This window comes from Manis pentadactyla, chromosome 15, assembly GCF_030020395.1.
Source record: "Manis pentadactyla isolate mManPen7 chromosome 15, mManPen7.hap1, whole genome shotgun sequence".
Classification (NCBI taxonomy): Eukaryota; Metazoa; Chordata; class Mammalia; order Pholidota; family Manidae; genus Manis; species Manis pentadactyla.
This window is the reverse complement of record NC_080033.1, coordinates 57113602-57138652: the sequence shown is the minus strand read 5'-3', so window position 1 is coordinate 57138652 and position 25051 is coordinate 57113602. Positions and strand designations below refer to the sequence as shown.

At 40.4% G+C, this 25051-nt stretch overlaps 1 protein-coding gene across 4 annotated transcripts in view; it reads right to left on the bottom strand.

Moving 5' to 3' along the window:
* The window catches only part of WWP2 (WW domain containing E3 ubiquitin protein ligase 2), a 193799-nt gene that overhangs the window by 131327 nt on the left and 37421 nt on the right, over nt 1-25051 (bottom strand). For 2 of the 4 annotated variants that reach the window (XM_036897954.2, XM_036897956.2), the window contains exon 1: nt 21536-21672. The exons of 1 other annotated variant lie outside the window; for it this stretch is intronic. The gene's annotated coding sequence lies outside the window, so the exon portion shown is untranslated. Of the gene's footprint in view, nt 1-16885; nt 17027-21535; nt 21673-25051 lie in introns of those variants that run through there. One more of the 4 variants, XM_036897955.2, reaches the window with a different exon arrangement.

The following is a 25051-nucleotide window of genomic DNA, read 5'->3' as shown; positions in this document are numbered from 1 at the left end:
GACTGCAGCTACACCAGCGAGAACCCAGCGACTGGTGAAAGGGGTGAGATACAAGCCCCGGCCTGCGGGACCCGAGCGCCCCTCCCCCCAGCTCCCGGCGTGAGAACAATAGGCAGAGCGGGAGGGAGACGGAGCCCAGGACTGCCGAACACCCAGCCCCAGCCATCCGGGTCAGAGCGCAGACACAGTACATGCCCAGGGGGCCCTGGATACTGGGGGAACAGGGAGTAAGACCTCTGAGCGGGTGCTGAAGCTGATGCCCCTGTGACAAAGAAAAGCGGGGGCTTTTTGAAAGTCTTAAAGGGACAGGGACTTAACAGCTTGACGGAAACAACCCAGGTCACAGTACAGCAGCTGGAAATTACAGGGAAAACCGGGTGCACTAACCCCCTGGGCAACAGCTCTGAGACCCCTCACGGAGGCAAACAGTCAAGCAGCCCCCCCATCCATTACCCCACCGGGCGCTGCGAAAGCAGAGAAGCAGCCTGAGACAAATTCCGCCCACAGAAAGGGAAATTTCTCCCTTCCGGCCAGGCAAGACACAAAGACCCACTCTACACGCAATTACCCAACACAAGCCACTAGGGGTCGCAGTTGCCCCAGTAAAGAAAGGCCAGTAGCAAGTGAAAATTTTGGCCCTCCCAGCTGACAGTCAATAGCACCTGTCAACATGAAAAGGCAAAAAAATATGATCCAGACAAGACTAACCCAGACAGCTTCGGCATCTGCTACATCTTCCCCTGAGAAGGAATCTGGGGAGATAGATTTAGCCAGTCTACCTGAAAAAGAATTCAAAACAAAAGTCATAACCATGCTGATGGACTTGCAGAGAAATATGCAAGAACTAAGGAAGGAGAATTCAGAAATAAAACAAGCTCTGGAAGGACTTCAAAACAGAATGGACGAGATGCAAGAGACCATTAATGGACTAGAAAACAGAGAACAGGAACGCAGAGAAGCTGATGCAGAGAGAGATAAAAGGATCTCCAGGAATGAAAGAATTTTAAGAGAGCTGAGTGATCAATCTAAAAGGAATAATATAAGAATCATAGGCATTCCAGAAGAAGTAGAGAGAGAAAAGGGGATAGAAAATGTCTTTGAAGAAATAATTGCTGAAAATTTCCCCAAACTAGGGGAAGAAATGGCCTCTCAGACCACAGAGGTACACAGAACTCCCATGACAAGGGATCCAAGGAGGGCAACACCAAGACACATAATAATTAAAATGGCAAAGATCAAAGACAAGGACAAAGTATTACAAGCAGCCAGAGAGAAAAAAAAGGTTACCTACAAAGGAAAACCCATCAGGCTATCATCAGACTTCTCAACAGAAACCTTAGAGGCCAGAAGAGAATGGCATGATATACTTAATGCAATGAAACAGAAGGGCCTCGAACCAAGACTACTGTATCCAGCACGAATATCATTTAAATATGAAGGAGGGATTAAACAATTCCCAGACAAGCAAAAGTTGAGGGAATTTGCCTCCCACAAACCACCTCTACAGGGCATCCTACAGGGACTGCTCTAGATGGGAGCACTCCTAAAAAGAGCACAGAACAAAACACCCAACATATGAAGAAGGGAGGAGGAGGAATAAGAAGGGAGAGAAATAAAGAATCATCAGATTGTGTTTATAATAGCTCAACAAGCGAGTTAACTTAGACAGTAAGACAGTAAAGAAGCTAACCCTAAACCTTTGGTAACCACAAACTTAAAGCCTGCAATGGCAATAAATTCATACCTTTCAATAATCACCCTAAATGTAAATGGACTGAATGCACCAATCAAAAGACACAGAGTAATAGAATGGATAAAAAAGCAAGATCCATCCATATGCTGCTTACAAGAGACTCACCTCAAACCCAAAGACGCGCACAGACTTAAAGTCAAGGGATGGAAAAAGATATTTCAAGCAAACAACAGAGAGAAGAAAGCAGGTGTTGCAATTCTGGTATCAGACAAAACAGACTTCAAAATAAAGAAAGTAACAAAAGACAAAGAAGAACATTACATAATGATAAAGGGCTCAGTCCATCAAGAGGATATAACCATTATAAATATATATGCACCCAATACAGGAGCACCAACATACCTGAAACAAATATTAACAGAACTAAAGGAGGAAATAGAATGCAATGCATTCATTCTAGGAGACTTCAACACACCACTCACTCCAAAGGACAGATCCACCAGACAGAAAATAAGTAAGGACACAGAGGCACTGAACAACACACTAGAACAGATGGACCTAATAGACATCTACAGAACTCTACATCCAAAAGCACCGGGATACACGTTCTTCTCAAGTGCACATGGAACATTCTCCAGAATAGACCACATACTAGGACACAAAAAGAGCCTCAGTAAATTCCAAAAGATTGAAATCCTACCAACCAACTTTTCAGACGACAAAGGCATTAAACTAGAAATAAACTGTTCAAAAAAAGCAAAAAGGCTCACAAACACATGGAGGCTAAACAACACGCTCCTAAATAATCAATGGATCAATGACGAAATCAAAATGGAGATCCAGCAATATATGGAAACAAATGACAACAACAACACTAAGCCCCAACTTCTGTGGGACGCAGCAAAAGCAGTCTTAAGAGGAAAGTATATAGCACTCCAAGCATATTTAAAAAAGGAAGAGCAATCCCAAATGAATGGTCTAATGTCACAACTATCAAAATTGGAAAAAGAAGAACAAATGAGGCCTAAGGTCAGCAGAAGGAGGGATATAATAAAGATCAGAGAAGAAATAAATAAAATTGAGAAGAATAAAACAATAGCAAAAATCAATGAAACCAAGAGCTGGTTCTTTGAGAAAATAAACAAAATAGATAAGCCTCTAGCCAGACTTATTAAGAGGAAAAGAGAGTCAACACAAATCAACAGTATCAGAAATGAGAAAGGAAAAATCACAACAGATCCCGCAAAAATACAAAGAATTATTAGAGACTACTATGAAAACCTATATGCTAACAAGCTGGGAAACCTAGGAGAAATGGACAACTTCCTAGAAAAATACAACCTTCCAAAACTGACCCAAAAAGAAACAGAAAATCTAAACAGACCAATTACCAGCAACGAAATTGAAGCGGTAATCAAAAAACTACCAAAGAACAAAACCCCCGGGCCAGATGGATTTACCTCGGAATTTTATCAGACATACAGGGAAGACATAATACCCATTCTCCTTAGAGTTTTCCAAGAAATAGAAGAGGAGGGGATACTCCCAAACTCATTCTATGAAGCTAACATCACCCTAATACCAAAACCAGGCAAAGACACCACCAAAAAAGAAAACTACAGACCAATATCCCTGATGAACGTAGACGCAAAAATACTCAACAAAATTTTAGCAAACCGAATTCAAAAATACATCAAAACCATCGTACACCATGACCAAGTGGGATTCATCCCAGGGATGCAAGGATGGCACAACATTCGAAAGTCCATCAATATCATCCACCACATCAACAAAAAGAAAGACAAAAACCACATGATCATCTCCATAGATGCTGAAAAAGCATTTGACAAAGTTCAACATCCATTCATGATAAAAACTCTCAGCAAAATGGGAATAGAGGGCAAGTACCTCAACATAATAAAGGCCATCTATGAAAAACCCACAGCCAACATTATATTGAATAGCGAGAAGCTGAAAGCATTTCCTCTGAGATCGGGAACTAGACAGGGATGCCCACTCTCCCCACTGTTATTTAACATAGTACTGGAGGTCCTAGCCACGGCAATCAGACAAAACAAAAAAATACAAGGAATCCAGATTGGCAAAGAAGAAGTCAAACTGTCACTATTTGCAGATGACATGATACTGTACATAAAAAACCCTAAAGACTCCACCCCAGAACTACTAGAACTGATATCAGAATACAGCAAAGTTGCAGGATACAAAATCAACACACAGAAATCTGTGGCTTTCCTATATACCAACAATGAACCAACAGAAAGAGAAATCAGGAAAACAACTCCATTCACAATTGCATCAAAAAAAATAAAATACCTAGGAATAAACCTAACCAAAGAAGTGAAAGACTTATATTCTGAAAACTACAAGTCACTCTTAAAAGAAATTAAAGGGGACACTAACAGATGGAAACGCATCCCATGCTCATGGCTAGGAAGAATTAATATCGTCAAAATGGCCATCCTGCCCAAAGAAATATACAGACTTGATGCAATCCCTATGAAACTACCAGCAACATTCTTCAATGAACTGGAACAAATAATTCAAAAATTCATATGGAACCACCAAAGACCCCGAATAGTCAAAGCAATCCTGAGAAAGAAGAATAAAGTAGGGGGGATCTCACTCCCCAACTTCAAGCTCTATTATAAAGCCATAGTAATCAAGACAATTTGGTACTGGCACAAGAACAGAGCCACAGACCAATGGAACAGACTAGACAATCCAGACATTAACTCAGACATATATGGTCAATTAATATTTGATAAAGGAGCCATGGACATACAATGGCGAAATGACAGTCTCTTCAACAGATGGTGCTGGCAAAACTGGACAGCTACATGTAGGAGAATGAAACTGGACCATCGTCTAACCCCATATACAAAAGTAAACTCAAAATGGATCAAAGACCTGAATGTAAGTCATGAAACCATTAAACTCTTGGAAGAAAACATAGGCACAAACCTCTTAGACATAAACATGAGTGACCTCTTCTTGAACATATCTCCCCGGGCAAGGAAAACAACAGCAAAAATGAACAAGTGGGACTATATTAAGCTGAAAAGCTTCTGTACAGCAAAAGACACCATCAATAGAACAAAAAGGAACCCTACAGTATGGGAGAATATCTTTGAAAATGACACATCCGATAAAGGCTTGACGTCCAGAATATATAAAGAGCTCACACGCCTCAACAAACAAAAAACAAATAACCCAATTAAAAAATGGGCAAAGGAACTGAACAGACGGTTCTCCAAAAAAGAAATACAGATGGCCAACAGACACATGAAAAGATGCTCCACATCGCTAATTATCAGAGAAATGCAAATTAAAACTACAATGAGGTATCACCTCACACCAGTAAGGATGGCTGCCATCCAAAAGACAAACAACAAATGTTGGCGAGGCTGTGGAGAAAGGGGAACCCTCCTACACTGCTGGTGGGAATGTAAACTTGTTCAACCATTGTGGAAAGCAGTATGGAGGTACATCAAAATGCTCAAAACAGACTTACCATTTGACCCAGGAATTGCACTCCTAGGAATTTTCCCTAAGAATGCAGCAATCAAGTATGAGAAAGATCAGTGCACCCCTATGTTTATCGCAGCACTATTTACAATAGCCAAGAATTGGAAGCAACCTAAATGTCCATCGATAGATGAATGGATAAAGAAGATGTGGTACATATACACAATGGAATACTACTCAGCCATAAGAAAAGGGCAAATCCAACCATTTGCAGCAACATGGATGGAGCTGGAGGGTATTTTGCTCAGTGAAACAAGCCAAGCAGAGAAAGAGAAATACCAAATGATTTCACTCATCTGTGGAATATAAGAACAAAGGAAAAACTGAAGGAACAAAACAGCAGCAGAATCACAGAACTCAAGAATGGACTAACAGGTACCAAAGGGAAAGGGACTGGGGAGGATGGGTGGGTAGGGAGGGATAAGGGGGGGAGAAGTAGGGGGGTATTAAGATTAGCATCCATAGCGGGGTGGGAGAAAGGGGAGGGCTGTACAACACAGAGAAGACAAGTAGTGATTCTACAACAGGTTGCTACGCTGATGGACAGTGACTGTAAAGGAGTATATAGGGGGGACCTGGTATAGGGGAGAGCCTAGTAAACAAAGTATTCGTCATGTAAGTGTAGATTAATGATTAAAAAAAAAAAATGCAGTTCCTATGTGGTGACCTCTAATGAGTTCTACACAATGATATAAAGGACATATAAAAGTGTAGGCAAAGGGTCTGTTTGTGTTTATACAGAGGATCAAAGCCTAATTTGGCTACCCCGAAAATGAACTAAGATATGATATGAAAAAGAACTTCCAACATCAGCACTCTCGGGAAGACTCATGACAGAAGATGATCAGAAAAAAAAAAAAAAAAAAAAACTTCAACAAAGATCCACACACTGTCACAGGTTTAGATGCACTCATCCCACCAGTTCCTGGACTTGCCATGGGAAAGATGAAGGAGATATCTAAGCTGGCCTGTGCATGCAGTAAAACAAAAATTGGACTGGATCTATACTGTTGGAACTCAACCAAGAATTAGGAGAAGTGCAAATTGTAGCACTCCAAAATCTTACAACCACAGACTATTTATCGTTAAAAGAACATATGGGATATGAACAGTCCCCAGGAATGGGGTGTTCTAGTTTATCTGAATTCTCTCAGACTGTTTAAGTTCAGTCGGACAATATCCACCATATCATAGATAAGTTTTCACAAATGCCTAAGGTGCCTAACTGGTTTTCTTGGTTTCACTGGAGATGGCTGGTAATTACAGGTATGCTTTGGTTAGGTAACTATATTCCTATTAAGTTAATGTGTGTGCACAATTTAATTAGTCGTTTAAAACCTATCCATGCTGAAGTTACTCTACAAGAAGATATGTCAAAGAAATAATCAATCTTCCCAGGTTTTCTTCTGCCTGCTACTTCTGTAGCTTTTCTTCTTCCTACCTAATCACAACCTTTAAATAGAACTCGTGCCACATGTCGAATTTACCGAGTATCATAATTCTTCCAAGTGGTAAAGACACCTCAAGACAAATGCTGGGCATAGAAGCCACAGGGCATAAATATGCAAAGAAATAAAAAGCTAACCTTTTCAAACAATAAGGCTTCTCTCTCACTTACCAACTTAACATTTCCCTGTATGGCCCCGGAAGATGACTGGTTAGCCAGAGACGGCTAAGATTCCTCAAGGGAGGAACAACCTAAGACAGGCACAGTCGCAGGGGGGCCATCAGGTGAGAAATTGGGGATCAACAGAGGTGAGGCTTAGAACCTCACCCCCCCTGTTCTGAGAGAAATCTTCTGCATATGTGGATGTTTTATTGCCCTGGTCTAGCTTGGATTAACACATAGTCTACAGGCACACACCTGATCATCTACATTTGCTCTCTTACAACACTAAACTATGTTTTCTACCTTTATCTTGTATCTACCTACCACTTCAGCATTTTATTAAAAATAATAATAATAGAGAAATGTGGTATCCACATATAAATCAGGTTTAAAAATCAAATGAATATTCATATTTGAACTGACTGTGTATAGTTCATAATGCATGAACAAAACCGAAAGCTTCTGTGATGACTGCCCTTGCACTGTTCACCATGTAACTTATTCACTATGTAAGAATTTGTACTCCATGTAAGAATTTGTTCGTTATGCATCAGAAGATTGGAGACTGACGAAAATTGGGCTTGGGGTGGATTAATGATTGTGCATTGAGTATTGACCCCCCTATACAGAGATTTGTTGTGGTTAACAACTATTTGATCAATAAATATGAGAGATTCCCTCACAATATATATATATATATATATATATATATAAACACACTTCCAATTGTAAAATAAATAAGTAAAAAAAAAAAAAACAAACAAACAAACAAACAAACAAAAAAAACTTCCATTATACAAGGAAATAGCAGCAGAGAATGGCTAGTCTTAAAAAAAAAAAAAAAAAAGAAAATAACTCCACACCACAAAAATCTGTGGGACGCAGCCAAGGCCGTGCTAATAGGGAAGTATATTGCAATATAGGCCAACCTCAGGAAAGAAAAACAATCCCATACAAACACTCTAAACTCACAATAAATGAAACTAGAAAAAGAAGAACAAATGAGGCCCAAAGTTAGTAGAAGGAGGGACATAATAAAGATTAGAGCAGAAATAAATAAAATCGAGAAGAATAAAACAATAGAAAGAATCAATAAAAGCAAGAGCTGGTTCTTCAATAAAATAAACAAAATAGATAAAGCCCTAGCCAGACTTATCAAGAAAAAAGAGAGTCTACACACATAAACAGAATCAGAAATGAGAAATGAAAAATCACAACGGACACCACAGAAATACAAAAAATGAGAGAATACTATGAAAAATTATATGCTAACAAACTGGATAACCTAGAAGAAATGGACAGCCTAGAAATATACAGCCTTCCAAGACTGACCTAGGAGGAAACAGAAAACCTGAACAGACCAATTACCAGCAACAAAACTGAACTAGTAATCAAAAAGCTACCTAAGAACAAAACACCTGGACCAGATGGCTTCACTGCTGAATTAAATCAAACATTTAGTGAAGACCTAACACCCATCCTCCTTAAACTTTTCTGAAGAGTAGAAGAGGAAGGAATACTTCCAAACTCATCCTATGAGGCCAACATCACTCTAATACCAAAATGAGGCAAAGACACCACAAAAAAAGAAAATTACACACCAATATCCCTGATGAACATACATGCAAGAATACTCAATAAAATATTAGCAAACCGAAGTTAAAAACACATCACACCTGATCATCTACATTTGCGCTCTTACAACACTAAACTATGTTTTCTACCTTTATCTTGTATCTACCTACCACTTCAGCATTTTATTAAAAATAATAATAATAAAGAGAGAAATGTGGTATCCACATATAAATCAAGTATAAAAACCAAATGAGTATTCATATTTGAACTGACTGTTTATAGTTCATAATGCATGAGCAAAACTGAAAGTTTCTGTGATGACTGCCCTTGTACTGTTCACTATGTAACTTATTCATTATGTAAGAATTTGTTCTCCATGTAAGAACTTGTTCGTTATGCATCAGAAGATTGGAGACTGACGAAAATTAGGCTTGGGGTGGATTAATGATTGTGCATTGAGCATTGACTCCCCTATACAGAATTTTATTGACGTTAACAACCATTTGATCAATAAATATGAGAGATGCCCTCAAAAAAAAAAAAAAAAAAGGACAGACTTCCAATGGTAAAATAAATAAGTAACCGGGAGGTAATGTATAGCATAAGGAATATAGTCAAGATATTGTAACAGCTTGGTAGGGTGATAGCTGGAACCTAGAATTATGTATATAAATGTTTTATCACTGTGTTGTACACTTGAAACTAATGTAATGTAATACTGTGCGTCAACTACCCTTCAATAAAAAATAATTATCTAAAAAAAAAAAAAAAACACATCAAAAAGATCATCCATCATGATCAAGCAGGATTTATTCCAGGGATGCAAGAATGGTACCATATTAGAAAATCCATCAATACCACCCACCACATCAACAAAAAGAAGGACAGAAATCACATGATCATTTCCATAGATGCTGAAAAAGCATTCGACAAAATTCAACATCCATTCATGATAAAAACTCTCAACAAAATGGGTATACAGGGCAAGTACCTCAACATAATACAGGCCATATATTACAAACCCACAGCCAACATCATATTTAACAGCGAGAAGCTGAAAGCTTTTCCTTTAAGATAGGGAACAAGAAGACAAGGATGTCCACTCTCCCCACTTTTATTCAACATAGTACTGGAGGTCCTAGCCACAGCAATCAGACAACACAAAGAAATAAAAGGCATCCAGATTGGTAAAGAAGAAGTTAAACTGTCCCTGTTTGCAGATGACATGATATTGTATGTAAAAAACCCTAAAGAATCCACCCCAAAACTACTAGAACTAATATCTGAATTCAGCAAAGTTGCAGATACAAAATTAATACACAGAAATCTGTTGCCTTCCTATACACTAACAACAAACTAGAAGAAAATCGGAAAAACAATTCCATTCACAATTGCATCAAAAAGAATAAAATACCTATGAATAAACCTAACCAAGGAGGTGAAAGACCTACCCTGAAAACTACAAGACACGCTGAGAGAAAATAAAGAAGAAACCAATAAATGGAGATACATCCCATGCTCATGGATAGGAAGAATTAATATTGTCAAAATGGCCATCCTGCCTAAAGCAATCTACAGATTCAATGCAATCCCTATCAAAATACAAATGGCATTTTTCAGTTAACTAGAGCAAATTGTTCTAAAATTCACATGGAACCACAAAAGACCTCGTATATCCAAAGCAACCCTGAGACGGAAGAATAAAGCTGAGAAGATTATACTCCCCAACTTCAAGCTCTACTACAAAGCCACAGTAATCAAAACAATTTGGTGCTGACACAAGAACAGACCCATAAATCAATGAAACACAACACAGAGCCCAGATATAAACCTACATGTATATGGCCAATTAATATACAATAAAGGAGCCATGGATATACAATGGAGAAGTGACAGCCTCTTCAACAGCTGGTGCTGGCAAAACTGGACAGCTACATGTAAGAGAATGATAATCGATTACTGTCTAACTCCATACACAAAAGTAAACTCAAAATGGATCAAAGACCTGAATGTAAGTCATGAAACCATAAAACTCTTAGAAGAAAACATAGGCAAAAATCTCTTGAATATAAACATGAGCAACTTTTTTCTGAACATATCTGCCTGGGCAAGGGAAACAAAAGCAAAAATGAATAAATGGGACTACATCAAACTAAAAAGCTTCTGTACAGCAAAGGGCATCATCAGTAAAACAAAAAGGCATCCTACAGTATGGGAGAATATATTCATAAACAACATATCCAACAAAGGGTTAACATCCAAAATATATAAAGAATTCACACACCTTAACCCTATTTAAAAATGGGTGGAGGATATGAACAGGCACTACTCCAAAGAAATTCAAATGGCCAACAGACACATGGAAAGATGCTCCACATTGCTAATTATCAGGAAAATACAAATTAAAACCACAATGAGATATCACCTCACACCAGTTAAGATGGCCAACATCCAAAAGACAAGGAACAACAAGTGCTGGCGAGGATGCGGAGAAAGGGGAACCCTCCCACACTGCTGGTGGGAATGTAAATGAGTTCAACCATTGTGGAAAGCAATATGAAGGTTCCTCAAAATACTAAAAAAAGAAATACCATTTGACCCAGGAATTCCTCTCCTAAGAAATGGCTGAATGAAACAAGAAAACAAGATCCCAGATTCAAAAAGACATATGCACCCCTATGTTTATCACAGCACTATTTATAATGCCAAGAAATGGAAGCAACCTAAGTGTCCATCAGTAGATGAATGGATAAAGAAGATGTATATATACACAATGGAATATTATTCAGCCATAAGAAGAAAATTAATCCTATACCATTTGCAGTGGATGGAGCTAGAGGGTATTATACTCAGTGAAATGAGCCAGGCAGAGAAAGACAAGTACCAAATGATTTCCCTCATTTGTGGAGTATAACAACAAAGCAAAACTGAAGGAAGAAAACAGCAGCAGACTCATAGACTCCAAGAAGGGACTAGTGGTTACCAAAGGGAAGGGGTGGGGAGGGAGGGAGATGGGGATTGAGGGGGATTATGATTGGTGAATGTAGTAACCACAATGTTGCTCATGTGAAACCTTCATAAGAGTGTATTATCAATGATACCTTAATAATAAAAATATATATATATGCACCCCTATGTTTATCACCACACTATTTGCAATAGCCAAGATATGGAAGCAATCTCAGTGTCCATCAGTAGATGAATGGATAAAGAAGATGTGGTACATATACACAATGGAATATCATTCAGTCATATAAGAAAAGAAACCCTGCCATTTGCAACAACATGGCTGGATCTGGAGGGTACTGTGCTCAGTGAAATAAGCCAGGTACAGAAAGAAAAATACCATATGGTTTCACTTACTTGTGGAGTATAAAAACAAAGAAAAACAGAAGGAACAAAATAGCAGCAGACTTACAGACACTGAGAAGTGACTGGTGGTTACCAAATGGGAGGGGTTGGGGCGGGTGGTTACCAAGGGTGAGGGGAATAAAGGGGCACAGTAATTCACAGTCACAACATAAGCTGGTCACAGGGACATTAGTACAGTATGGAGAATACAGTCAATGACTCTGTAACATCTTTCTTTGTTGACTAATAGTAACCGAGCTAGATGGGATGAGGATTTAATAACATGGGTAACCGTTGATCCACTGTGCTGTACATTTGAAAACAAGATAAGATTGTGTATCAATGATAATTCAATTTAAAAATTTTAAAACATTCAATAACAAATGTTGGCAAGAATTTGGAGAAATTCGAATCCTCATACATTGCTGAGAAAAAATAAAAAATGGTAAGCATCTTTGAAAAACAGTTTGGCAGTTCCCCAAAAAGTTAAACATAGAATTGCCATAGGACCCAGAAATTCCATTTCTAGGTATATACCCAAAAGAACTGAAAACATGTGTCCACACAAAATCTTGTACACATATTGTTCACAGCAGCATTATTCACAACAGCCAAAAGGTGGAAACCCAAATGTTCATCAACTGATAAACAGATAAATAAAATGTAATATATATCCATACAACAGGATGTTATTTGGCCATAAGCAGGAATGAAGGACCGTTTTACGCGGTGATATGGATGAACCCTGAAAACATTATGCTAAGTGAAAGAAACCAGATAATAAGGCCCAATTATCATATATCTTCATTTATTTGAAATATTTAGAGTGGGCAAATCCTATGAAACAGAAAGTAGATTAGTGGTTGCCCAGGGCTAATGGTTGGAGGGTTGAAGTGACTGTTAAAGGGTACAAGTTCTCTCTGGGATGATGAAAAGATTCTGGAACTATATAGTGGTGATGGTTGCACAATTTTGTGAAAATACTAAAATCCATTTAATTGAAGACTGTGAACTGTTAAATTTTAAGGTATGTGAATTATGGCTCAATTTTTAAAAACTCATAGTTAAAGAGGTCAAAGAAAACCTCAAAACAATTGAGAGAGGTAAGAGAAAATGCTGCACCCATGAAACAAGAATAGAATGTAATATTAAAGAAAGGAAGGAAGATGGAAAGGTTGGTTGGTTGATTCGGAGAGTAAGGAAGTGCTCTTGGAAAGGACAGTTCTGCTGGCAGAAACTAAGCAGATAAAGCGAGGACATACACTAAAAACAGAACGCAAAGTAAAAGATGGTAAATAGGAGAGAAACTTTTTTAAAATAGTGGATTCATTTAAAACATCCAATGTCTGACTTAAGAGTTGAGTTCAGAAATAAAAAAGAGAAAGAACTCATCAAAGAAATGTTACATAAGATTGTTCTTAAACTGAAGGATATACATTTCTATACAGAAAGAACCCCAATGAATGCCCAGAACAACAAAGGAAAAAAAATGCACTAAGGTGCAGGGTCATAAAATCTCAGCACATGAGAACAAATAGTGTACAAGCTACCAGTTGTACTTACAAAGAACAGGAATCAGACTTCTCAAGTAATGTTGAATGCTAGGAGACAATACAATGCTTTTAAATTTTAGATAAAATTACTTCTACTCTATAGTTCTATAACCAAGGAAACCATCAACCAAGTATGACAGGAAGACAATGACATTTTCAAGTTTGAGAATTCTCAAAAAAGCTGCTTTCAAAGTTTGCTCTCTCAGGAAGCTACTGAAAGATGTGCTCCAGGGGAATAAATGAGATTAATGAAGAGAAATCCCAAGGCATTACAGTACTACAGTTCAGAGAGTAAGCAGTCCAGATTAGACAGTTGATAGGAAGTATCATCTAGTGATGAAAGAAAATGCAAGAAAGAGATTACATGATGCATCTGACTGCATTGAAAGATGTATTATTTTACTCTATCAGAATACTTGGGGCTGAACTAGTAATAGGCGTGCAGAAATTTATGCAAATGAAGAAATCCAGAAATACAGAAAGCTAGTAAAAACAAAAGCTGTGTGAGAAAGGAAATGTAACCCTAAGGACACTATGTGGCTCAGCCATGAATAATATTTATAATCATAAAAGCATAAAAAATGTAATAAAAACTTATGACATGGTGGTAATCATACGATGGGGGTAGAAGTGGATGTTCATGGAGACTGGCCAGAAAGAGCTAAATCCTCATCTTCAGTGGTTAAAAAACAATAGATAAAACTGACAAGCTAAGAAATAACAATGTAAGGAAGTCTTTTACAAATGGAGAAGTCAGTATGAGAAGAAAGCTAAAAGTCATTGACTCTATGGAGCAAGAATTAATAACAAAAAGGGGTGAAGCAAGGCACTGCCGTTGTGAATAAGCACATCCCATCTACACTCAGTATAGTGGGTTGGACTGTGGCACCCAAAAAGATATGTCTAAGTGCTAACCCCTTGCAACCTGTAAATGTGACCTCATTTGGAAAGAGCGTCTTTGCAGATATAACTAAGTTAAAGATCTCAAGATGAGATTGCCCTGGATTTAGGATGAGTCTGGTGTCCTTACAGGAGAGAGAGCAGAGAAAACACAGATACAGGGGAGGAGGCCAGGTGAACACTGAAGCAGATTGTAATCATACAACCCCAAAATGACAAATGCCTGGAGCCACTGGAAGAGGCAAAGAAGGAATCTCCCTAGATTCCTAGAGGGATCATAACCCGTTGACACCTTGACTGGGGCCTCTGGTCTCCAGAACCACAAAGGGATAAATTTCTGTTGTTTTAATCCATCAAATTTTTGGCAATTGGTTACAACAGGTTAGGAATACAATTAGTAACAAATACATAACTACAAAGGCTTTACCAGATGCGGACTTCAACTGACATCAGGCTGCAGCCAAAAAGTCCTCTTCCAACAAGGACAACCCACTCCCAGGCCCCAGAGTAGCTGCCCTTAAGAAACAACCCCTGCAGCCACACGGGGAATGGCCTTGCCAAAACTGTTATCTGATTCTTGGTTGTGATTTGACATACAGAACAGACTCCTAAACAGATCGCTATATTTTATTTCATTATTTTTTAAGTATTTTTCATGCTCTATTTCAAAACAATTTGTTAATGTCATTATTGACACAACAAATGATTCACTTTTGAGAATTTGAGAATGGATCAATTTTAATGGAAAGTGACAGAATGAAGGAAGAAAGGCTACATTAGAAGAGTAACCGGCAGCTTGTCTCTACTCCTCACATGAAAACTTTATCTTCCTCCTCCTTTTCATCTCTTTCCTTTTCTACTTGCCCTTCCTCCACTCCAATTTCTTCCTTTTCCCTACCGAGACGCAGACACCCCTGGCTTGGTTTGGGTATCCCCGTAGGAATCACAACCAGAAGAGCAGCTGCCCTCCAGCTCAGGGTCAGAGGGTGGTACAACCTGAACCACCAGCTACCAGGGCAGCTGGTAGTTCGTCGGCTCCACCTTGACAGAAACAAATAGTGTCCTTTTTGTTTTATGTAAGAAAATCTTCAAAAAACAAAGCAAAACAAACAAACAAAGCCAGCTTTCTTTGCCTCTAATCCTCTGACTGTTAGAAGAAACAATTATTAGCTAGCGCAATCATTCCTGGTCAGATTAAGCATGTCAAGGGTCCATCCACTAGTTCAGAGTTTCCAGGGACATTCAGAAAGACAACAAAGATATCTAGCAGAGTCCTTTTTGGTTAAAATATTTGAAATACCCAAAATTTAAAAAGCAGGGAGAACATTTTTAACATAATCAACTGGGAACAAAAGAAGCAGCTGAATAACATGCGGTGCCATGGCACCAGAGGGAGGTCCGTGGCTGCCGTCACCTGCACTACAATCTTGACTTGACCTCCATAGAGCACAGAGGGTGCATTCAAAGCAGGACTGGATGATTCTTTATTTTTATTGAAACAACTCACCTGCCATAAATCCACCCTCTTACAGCATACAATTTGGTGGTTTTTATTATATTCACACAGTTGTGTAACCATCACCACTACCTAATTCCAGAATGTTTCCATCACCCCAAAAGAAACCCCATCCCATTAGCAGTCACTCCTCATTTCTCTCTGGCCCCCTCAGCCCCTAGCAACCACAACCCATTTTCTCTATGGAGTTGCCTATTCTGGACATGTCAAATAAATGGAATCATACAATTTGGAGTCTTTTGTGTCTGGCTTCTCCCACTTAGCATAATGTTTCCAAGGTTAACCCTTGTGGGAGCATGTATCACTGCTTCACACATTTTTTAAAGCTGAATAACATGCCATAGTATGGATATACCCCCTCTGTTTAGCTATTCAACATCAGTCGTTGGACAACTCAACATTTGTGTAATTAGAACAGGTTGATTCTTGAAACCTTGGGACTATAATTGTCAAGGGTGCCTTCCACAGGAGTCAGCCAGCCTTCCAACTATACCTCTTCCAGGCGCCTTTTCTGTACTCTGTCCAGTCCTATGCCAAGGTCAGTCTTTCAGCAGATATTCCTAGATTCCCTCTCTGTGCCCAGCACTGGCAATACACAGGCGAATGCCATGGGGCCCCACCCTCTGAGAGCTCAGGTATCTTGCTCTGAGACCCCCACTAAATAAAACCTTGAAGAGCTTTTGGCAAGAGAAAGCAACCACCCATCAGATTTTGCAAGTGATAGGTCTTGCAAAATCTGAAGCACCTGAACACTCTTATCAGCCAACTTCAGGAAGAACCTTTCAGACTAATCTTTTAGAGGCAAATAGGTTTAACCACTCCCTAGCCTTTGAGTGATACTTATTGGACAAGTAATTTACTCTCTCTAAATCTCGATTCCTCATCTCTGAAATGAACCTAAGAATCGCACTTTCTAAGATAACTGGAGAGATGAAATGAACTCAGGTGAAGCAGCCAGCACACACTAAGTGCTCTTCGAGTATTCACTACAAGCGAAACTAGTTCTTCCTGATGCTAAAATTCTAGGCTCTGGATTCCTGGAATTCTTCAACCAGCTCTGAGTCAAGAAACCACTGAAGACTGATCTCGAGATGAAAGGACCTGTGCAGCAGATGAGCCAAGGAAGAACAAGGACTACTCACCAGCACCAAGGTGTTTTTAATTAGCCAGCTGTAGAAGCAGGCAGTGCATCTCACTTTTAACTAAGGATCCACCCTGCATCCACTTCTTAAAGCTGTGGAAGAGAAGGTTCTGTTCTAAAGATTCCTCCTTTCCTTCACACTCTCATGCTTTTCCAGTTCTTTCCAACACTAATGCTTCTTTCTTGGCCTCTTTCCTCCAACCAGCTCTGAATTAGCTTCCATCCTCTGAAGGCCCGTATTGAAAAACATTCAAATGCGATTGAACTTTGCCAAATGACATCTGTACAAAGACCAAGTACATAAAGAGAGAGAGGAAGGGGCAGGGAAAGTCATATCACTGGAAGTACAGTGAAATTACAGGATAATAATAAAAGAGACTGGAAAGCAGATCTCATGACAAAACAGGAAGCAAAAGGCATGAGGGACATAGAGGAAGAGGACCTGCCCTGGGTCAGGACTGCCAACTCTTGGCATTTGGTATTTTCCTAGAAGTAGTTATTAACACTTGACTTAAATCACTGAATGTTTGTTTATGGGCTGGCAGAGAGGGGGATGAGCAGAGGACTGCAACCTTCCAAAACAGATTCAGTTGGGTCTTTTTAAGGGAAACAAGATCTTCCCTTTTGCCCCTACATCTCAGAAATTCCAGAGTCTCTAACAGCCCAAAGTGACTTCGAATCACTCAAAATCAGCACACTGATTTGATTCCCCTGGGAGTTTATGTTCATGCACCCACTACCCCATTATCTTACTGATGGAAGCATCGGATGTGGACTCAGAAGACCAAGATTCAAATGCCAGCTCTTCCATGTCTTAGCTACATGACCTCACACAGGACACTTCACCTAGGTGAGGTTCTGTTTGTTTTAAACCTTTAAGCCTATAAAACAGCGAGACGCCTCACGAACGACATGCACTCAGTACATGTTGGGTACGGCCAGGACCTTAAACATCAAAAACTCATTACACATCCTTCCAGACTGTCTCCTTCCCATCCTTTTCGGAGGTCTTTAACTTGGTTATCAAACCTGAAAGCCAGACTAATTCCAGAAATTGGCACTCCAATTGATTTCATTGGCACTGCAAAGATGTATGCTCGGGAGAATAGCCTCCCCAAGAAAAAAGAAACCCATTAGCTTGTGGTTTGCAAAAGGCCCTTTTAAGTGAAAAGTAAAAAGGAAGGGAAATCAAGTGCCCTGAGATAGACTACAATGCTTTGCTGTACTTGAAACACCCACTAGTATAAGACTATAAACTGAGATTGTGTTTTGAAATTTCACTTCTAGCCAGAAGTTGGGGTGTGTGTCCACACTACTTCTTAAGTGACTGCACCCAAGCTCTTAACTCTAGATTGCATTCTCATGGTAACCACTTCCACGTGGGCATCTCCAGCCCAGGCCTGTCTCCAGACTTCCCTAATTCCCGACAGAACCTTCACGTGGATTTCTACTAGCATTTTACAAGCGATGTGAACAAAATGGTGTCCAACTCTGTTCCTCCTAGTCTTCCCGCATTTCAATTAACGACAATTCCATTCTTCCAGTTGTTCACACCAAAGACCACAGAGTTGCCCTTGACTCTTTTCTTCCTCTCGCACCCCACATCCACAAAGCCTGTTGGCTGTACTTCCAAATATATCCAGGGCGCAATGGCTCCTCGCCACCTCCATCACTACCACCTGCTCCATCCTTCACCTGCATCAGGGCAAGAGCCTCTATACTTGTCTTCCTGCTTCTAGCCCTGCTCCCCTTACCTCTTCACACAGCAACCAGAGTGAACCTGGTAAAGGCAAGATAGATCCTGTCCACTCACTGCTCAAAACCCTCTATGACCCCAACTCACTTTGAGTAAAAGCCCACATCCTCACCACAGACTGCAAGGCCCTCCACCATCTGCCCGTCTCTCCTGTTACCCCCGCCCTTCTCGCATCTCATCCTTCTATTCCCCCCCTTGCTTATGCCTCTCCAGCCACAGCAGCCTCCTGGCTAGTCCAAAACTTGCCAGGCATGCTCCTTCTTTGGGGCTAGTGAACTCAACAGTTCCCTCTGCCTGGACCATGATGTCCCCATGCAGGCACACAGTTCCTTCCCTCCCCTCCTTCAGATCTTCACTCAACAGTCACCTTCCCAGGTAACATCTCTAAAGACTCAACCCCAGCCAGCACTCCATACCCACTGCCCTCCTTTATTGGCTTAGCATATGCATTTTGCTCAGTTAGTTTACAGTGCCTTTCCCCACTAAAATTTAAGATCCACAAGGGCAGGGATTTTTACCTTTCTTGTGTACTACATTCTGGGTGTTTAGAACAGCACCATCCAATATAATTTTTAATTTCCTAGGAAACACATTTTAAAAAGTAAAAAAAAAAAAAAAAAAGGTGGAATTAATTTCAATTATGTTTTATTTAACCCAATAAACTTAAAATATTATCATTTATAGCATATACTTATATTAATTTATTATTATTATTAAAAAATCAATGAGATATTTTACCTTTTTCTAATACTAAGTCTTCAAAATGAGTGTGTATTTCATACTCGCAGATATCTGCAGTGCTCAACAGCCCCAGGTGGCTAGTGGCCACCATACTGGGCCCTGCAACCCTAGAACAATGCCTGGCATAGAGCAGGTACTTATAAATATTCATGAAATGAAAGCATGTTGTCACAGCAAAGGCAGCTATAGTACAGACAGCTGTCTAAACTGCAACTGCATTCTATTCTCAGTTCTTGCTGTGATCCATTTTTTTCCTTAAAAGTTCATGGTTTTTATACTTGAAAAAATATTTTAAAATAAAAATTTACATTGCTTCTATAAATGCAAGAGAGGGACTAGAAATGAAAGGACTTAGCTTGAGTCCCTGATCAGTCATTCACAAGCTAGAATCTAAAGCCACGATTTCATTAAGTCTGTTTTTTCACCTGTAGAATAAGGACAAAACTGATATTCACAGGATCATGGCAACGATTAAATGAAATGTTGGTATAGCTCTACATGGGAAAATCATCATTAAGTAAAAGACTGAGAAGCCAGTCCAATGCCTATCATTTCCCATGCCTATCATTTTCTTATGGCCCATTAACAGAAAATGGCCAGCTTGTATGACAGAAGAAGAGCTAGGACTTGGGTTCAAATTCCTTGTCCACCACTTATCAACTATGAGACCTTCAGAAATTTTATCACCAAACATTCACCAAGGGCCCACAACATACCAAGCACTAGGCTAGTTGCTAAATAAGATATGAACCCTGTCCTTCAGAAGTTCATTTCATTGCAGAACATTTTACCAATTACCCACAATATATCAAGCATTAGGCTTATCACCAAATAAGATATGAGCCCTGTCCTTAAAGGATTTGCAGTCTAGCAGGGAGAAAGAGACTAGTAAAGGAGAGCCAGCAGTGCATTGTTAAGAAATCAAGTCCTCTCGGGTTTGTTTGTTCCTTGGGAAATGGGAATAACACCTTCCCAACCTAACTCACAGAGCTCCTACAAAAATTAATTTTTAAATGTTTTGTCATCACTCTAAAACTTTTGCTCTCAATCGGGACACATGAACTAAGTCCTTTATTTCACTACTTGTAACCCAAAATGCCCCTGGCACTTGTGAATGCCCAGTTTGAACATTCATTCCAGTTATACCACATCCATGAAACTCACTTCACTTCTGCAAATTTTAGTCAACATTAAGAAAAAGAATGAACAGCTTCTACGAGGTATTTCATCTCAAAATCATGATCCAGGTGAGAGTTCTAAGGAACACAACACGGACCTCTCAGTCATCCTACCTAGTTTGTCAAAACACGCAGTCACATGGGAAGGTAAACTGAATGATTTAAACTGGAAAAAGGTAAAATCATAAAGCGGTTGGTAGACACTGTCCCAGATTTCTGCAGTCGCTATGTTGCTGAGTTAATACTGGGCTAGGTCGTGGTCAACACTTTAGGCTAAAAGCCATTTTAGAGCCAGAACAAAGTGCCTACGCTCTTTTCTTAAGTTTATCTGATCTGAGAAAACCTCAAAGAAAGATGATCTGAAGGGCTAGATTTCCAAGAAGGGGAAACCCTACCCCAGACAGGGCTAAGTGGACGTAACGGAAGCAAGACGACGATTCTGTGCTCCCTCCTTACGTTTAAAAATTGAATGGGACCGAAACCAAAGTCTCGGGTAACAACCATTTCCAAAGAGGAAAGAAGGAAGCCTCTCGGCTGGGGTTCAAGCAGCATCTTCTTCCCGATCTCCCCTTTCCGTTCCTGTCACACACCCATTCTCAGGCGCCCCCTTCCAGCTCAGTGCCAAGCAGCCCCTTCCTACTGCCCCGACCCTCCACAAAGGTCACTCCTCTCCACCCCTGGCACCTAAGATCCCTTCCCCTTCCGGAAGAACTTGCTGGCCGCCACACCCCTGACGGCCTCCGAGCACCCCCGCCCGCAGCCCGCGGCGCGCCCACCCCGCTTGGGCGGGAGCCGGGACACCCCTCCTCGGAGGCCGGAACCGCCGCGCCAGGCCCCTCCCACAGGAAGCCACCGCCCCCCGGCGCCCGGGCCGCACCGCCCCCAGCCCACCCCGCGCCGCTCGCCGCCCGCCGCCTGCCCCGCATCCCGCGCCCGCCTGCGCGCCCCCCGCGATCCCCGCCCTGGCGCTCGCTACCTGCCGCGGCCACAGAAGCGGCGCCCAACTCCTCTCCACTTCCGCCTTCCACCGCCCGCAATAGGGTGAAGTCACGTGGCCGCGCACGGTCACCTGACCCGGAAGAGGCTGGCCGGGCCGCAGGTGTGGACAACCTAGGCCTCGTCTAGTAGTCTTTGGTCCGGGGGCGGCATTCTTACTCTTCTCTGTTTAAAAGCAGAAGGTTTTTCCGCTTGGTAGGTGTTCCCCGAGCAATCACATAAATTGTGAGCTCACTGAATGCCAAGCGCATCATATATTCCTCACAGCAACCCCGGAGTCTGGTCTAGTCAGCCCCATTTTACAGGTCAGAGGAGACCAATTAAGTCAACACATATTGAGCTCCTTGGGGTTACAGATAAAGTACAGGTCGCCCAGTTAAACTTGTATTTCAGATGAACAACCACACAATCTGTAGATATGCCCCAAATATTGCATGGGGCCTATTTATACTAATAAAGTGTTTATCTAAAAATCAAATTTAATTGGGCATCTCGTATATTTATTTGCTGTATCTGGCAACCCTAGGCACCCCTCTATAGTCTAGAAACACGAAAGTAGCCTTTGTGGAGCATCTGTTCTTGACATAAAGCAAAGGTAGATAAGTTCTAAAGCCCCAGCTTGGGTTCAAAAAACGACTAGTACTGGAGGATTACAGTGCAGGCAAGTTCGCTCTGTATTCCTGGAGACTGAATAAAGACAATGAACATTGCAGGTAAAAGGTCTTATACCAAGCTTTATCTTTGTGGGATCAGGTCAAGTGTTAGAATCATGTCTGCCTGCACCTGTAAGCACCTAGCTGTCACCCTTTTATACAATAGTGGCTCATTGCAACATGTGTATAAGCACGCACTTGTGCAGGAGGCCAGGTATTAGATCATCACACATGTGCAGTGGGCCAGTAAATTAGGGTCAGGTGAGCATCCTGGCCATGGGAACTTCCATTTTTCCTCCAGTGCCCCACCACACCAAACTAACCCCCATTCCTTCAATCTACAGAGTAGATAGAACTTACTGAATTCGAAAAAAACCATTTTAAATCAACATTCTTCTCTGATGGACTGGACCTTCAGCTTTGACAAGTAAAATGAAGGCTCAATTTTTCACTTTTAATCACCATTAACTAAAATTGATACTAATCACTTAATTAGCCTTAAGCCTTGTGCACTAATTATTCTGTTATTTCGGGGTCTTTGAATTTGGATAAATCCCATCATGCACAGAAATTAAACTGCCAATCACTTAGCTTCTGCTTTTCCTATTCCCATTCCAAATCCAGTAGATGGCCTTTCAAAGAAATACAGTCAACTCTTAATACCTCAAACCCTATGTTAATCCCATCAATAAGGTAATTAAAACTTCTCTAGTTCCACTGATGGGAGTTTTACTAATTGTATTCCAGAAGAACTAGGGAAAGCCTCCTTGATTTAGTGGCATTTTGAGTAGATATTCACCAAAAGGAAGAAAGGACTAGGCAAAGCATGCTCACATGGTGCATTAAAGGAGTAAAAGCTACATTATATCCAGTGACCTGTAAGGCCCTACATGATCCTTCCCACACCTTACCCTTTCCTTTATTTCTCCAACTACTCTCCCCTCAGTTCTCTGCTTCAGCCAGTCTGGCCTCAGGGCCTTTGGTGTTGCTTTTCCCTCTGCCTGGAAAGCTCTTTCCCCAAGTAGTCAGATTGCTGATGCCCTCATCTTTTTGCTCCTCTCAATTAATCTTTTCCTGTTCACCCTATTTAAAATTCCAATGCATCTCTTCCTTTGTCTCCTACCAACCCCCTTCTGCTTTATTTTTTTCTCTGTATTTCCTCCAGACTTAATACTATCTGACTTCTGTATGAATGTGTGTGTGTAATCTGTTTCCCACTACAAGAATTATGAAGACAGGAGCTATATTCCAGCTCCTAAAGCAGTATCTGGCCTGTAGGAGGCCTCTCTAATTTGTTGAATGAATAAATTTCATCAGCACTTATTGAACACTGAATTAATTGCTGAAGGTCCTACATCCTACACCATAGGGATTTTTTTAAGACACATAAAAAATGCAAAGTATGTCATCATAAAAGTGGTCCCCAAAAGTTAAAAAGTAAATTGAAATGCTCATGTAAGGAAAAACTCCTAAAACACAGTCCCTGACTACCAACCTACTTAAAGTAAGACACACAATTAACTAGAATGCAAAGCAGAAATAACTGTTCACTGGGCAACAGAACTGCAATTATTAAATATGATGAGAATGAAGAATTCAAATCTGTCCCTAGGGAAAGATCTTATTTGGGTAATCAAGGACCAGCTTACAAAAGGGATAATTAAACTGCTTCTTGGAGACTAAGTAAACAGATTGGCCAACAGAATTTTCAGGCAGGAGAAAGACAAGGTCGAAGGCAGAGACAAAAAAGTCTGGGACATTCCCTGGAAAGTCCAGAGGAACTCTAGGGACCCTTAATGATTTCACATAGTGTTCCTTCTGCATCAAGTTTTCCTCTCCCCTAACCTACTGTTAGGCACATGCGTCCATAGCCTCTACATTGTCCAGTCCTTGAAATGAACTCAGATATTCACTGGCACCCAAGTAAGACCCTTCTTTTTCTTAAAGGGCTCCACATGGAAAAGTTGACATTATCTTCAAATGAGTTATACACTGAGTCCTTCTATATGTGTCTGAAAGTGTTAATTTTTAATGTTAACTGTTTAAAGTCACCACAATTTCAATAATAGTGTTCTAGATTTCTTTCTGCTTTTAAATGAGCTTAAAGAAACTGAAGCATTTAAGGGCTCACTTCACCTCTAAGAGATTCTGTCTCCAGACATCCTGTGCTACCATAAGCACTACCCTCAACTCCTTGAACACCCGTGGGACTTTCAATCCTGACCCTACTCCTCCTTCAAGATCTGGATCCAAAGTCATAAACTCTGAAGGTGGCTCCCTAGATGCTACACAAAATATCACCTTGTTCCTAGCTGTTACATCACCCGGCTTTTGCTGTTATAAATTAGATCTCAATACATATTTGGTGAATAAATAAGAGTCCTTCTAAGGCTTTAGGGGGCTTGGAGAATGGCTCAAAGTCTAATCTTTCTTTTCTGGCTATTCCTTTAAATCAGTGGTTCCCAAGTATGTCAGTAGCAGGTTAGTATCAGTAACATCACCTGGAACATACTAGAAATTCAGGTTCTCAGGCCCTGCCCAGACCTGCAAATCAGAAACTGAGGATGAGGCCCCCCAAAAAGTCTGATTTGATTTTGCAAGCTCTGCAGGTGATTGTGATGTACACTCATGTTTGAGAACAACGATCTAGATCAGTTTTCTTCATCCTATAGGGTTTACAGAATTATTGCTGCCAATTTCATTGAACCTCTTTTATTATGGAGTTTAGTTCCTGCATCCTCCCTCTTTAGACAACAGAAGAAAGTAATTGAGGAAGGAGAAATTTTATAAAGGAATCCTAGTGTTGAGCAGATTATATCCTCTAGGCACAAGATAAAAACTTC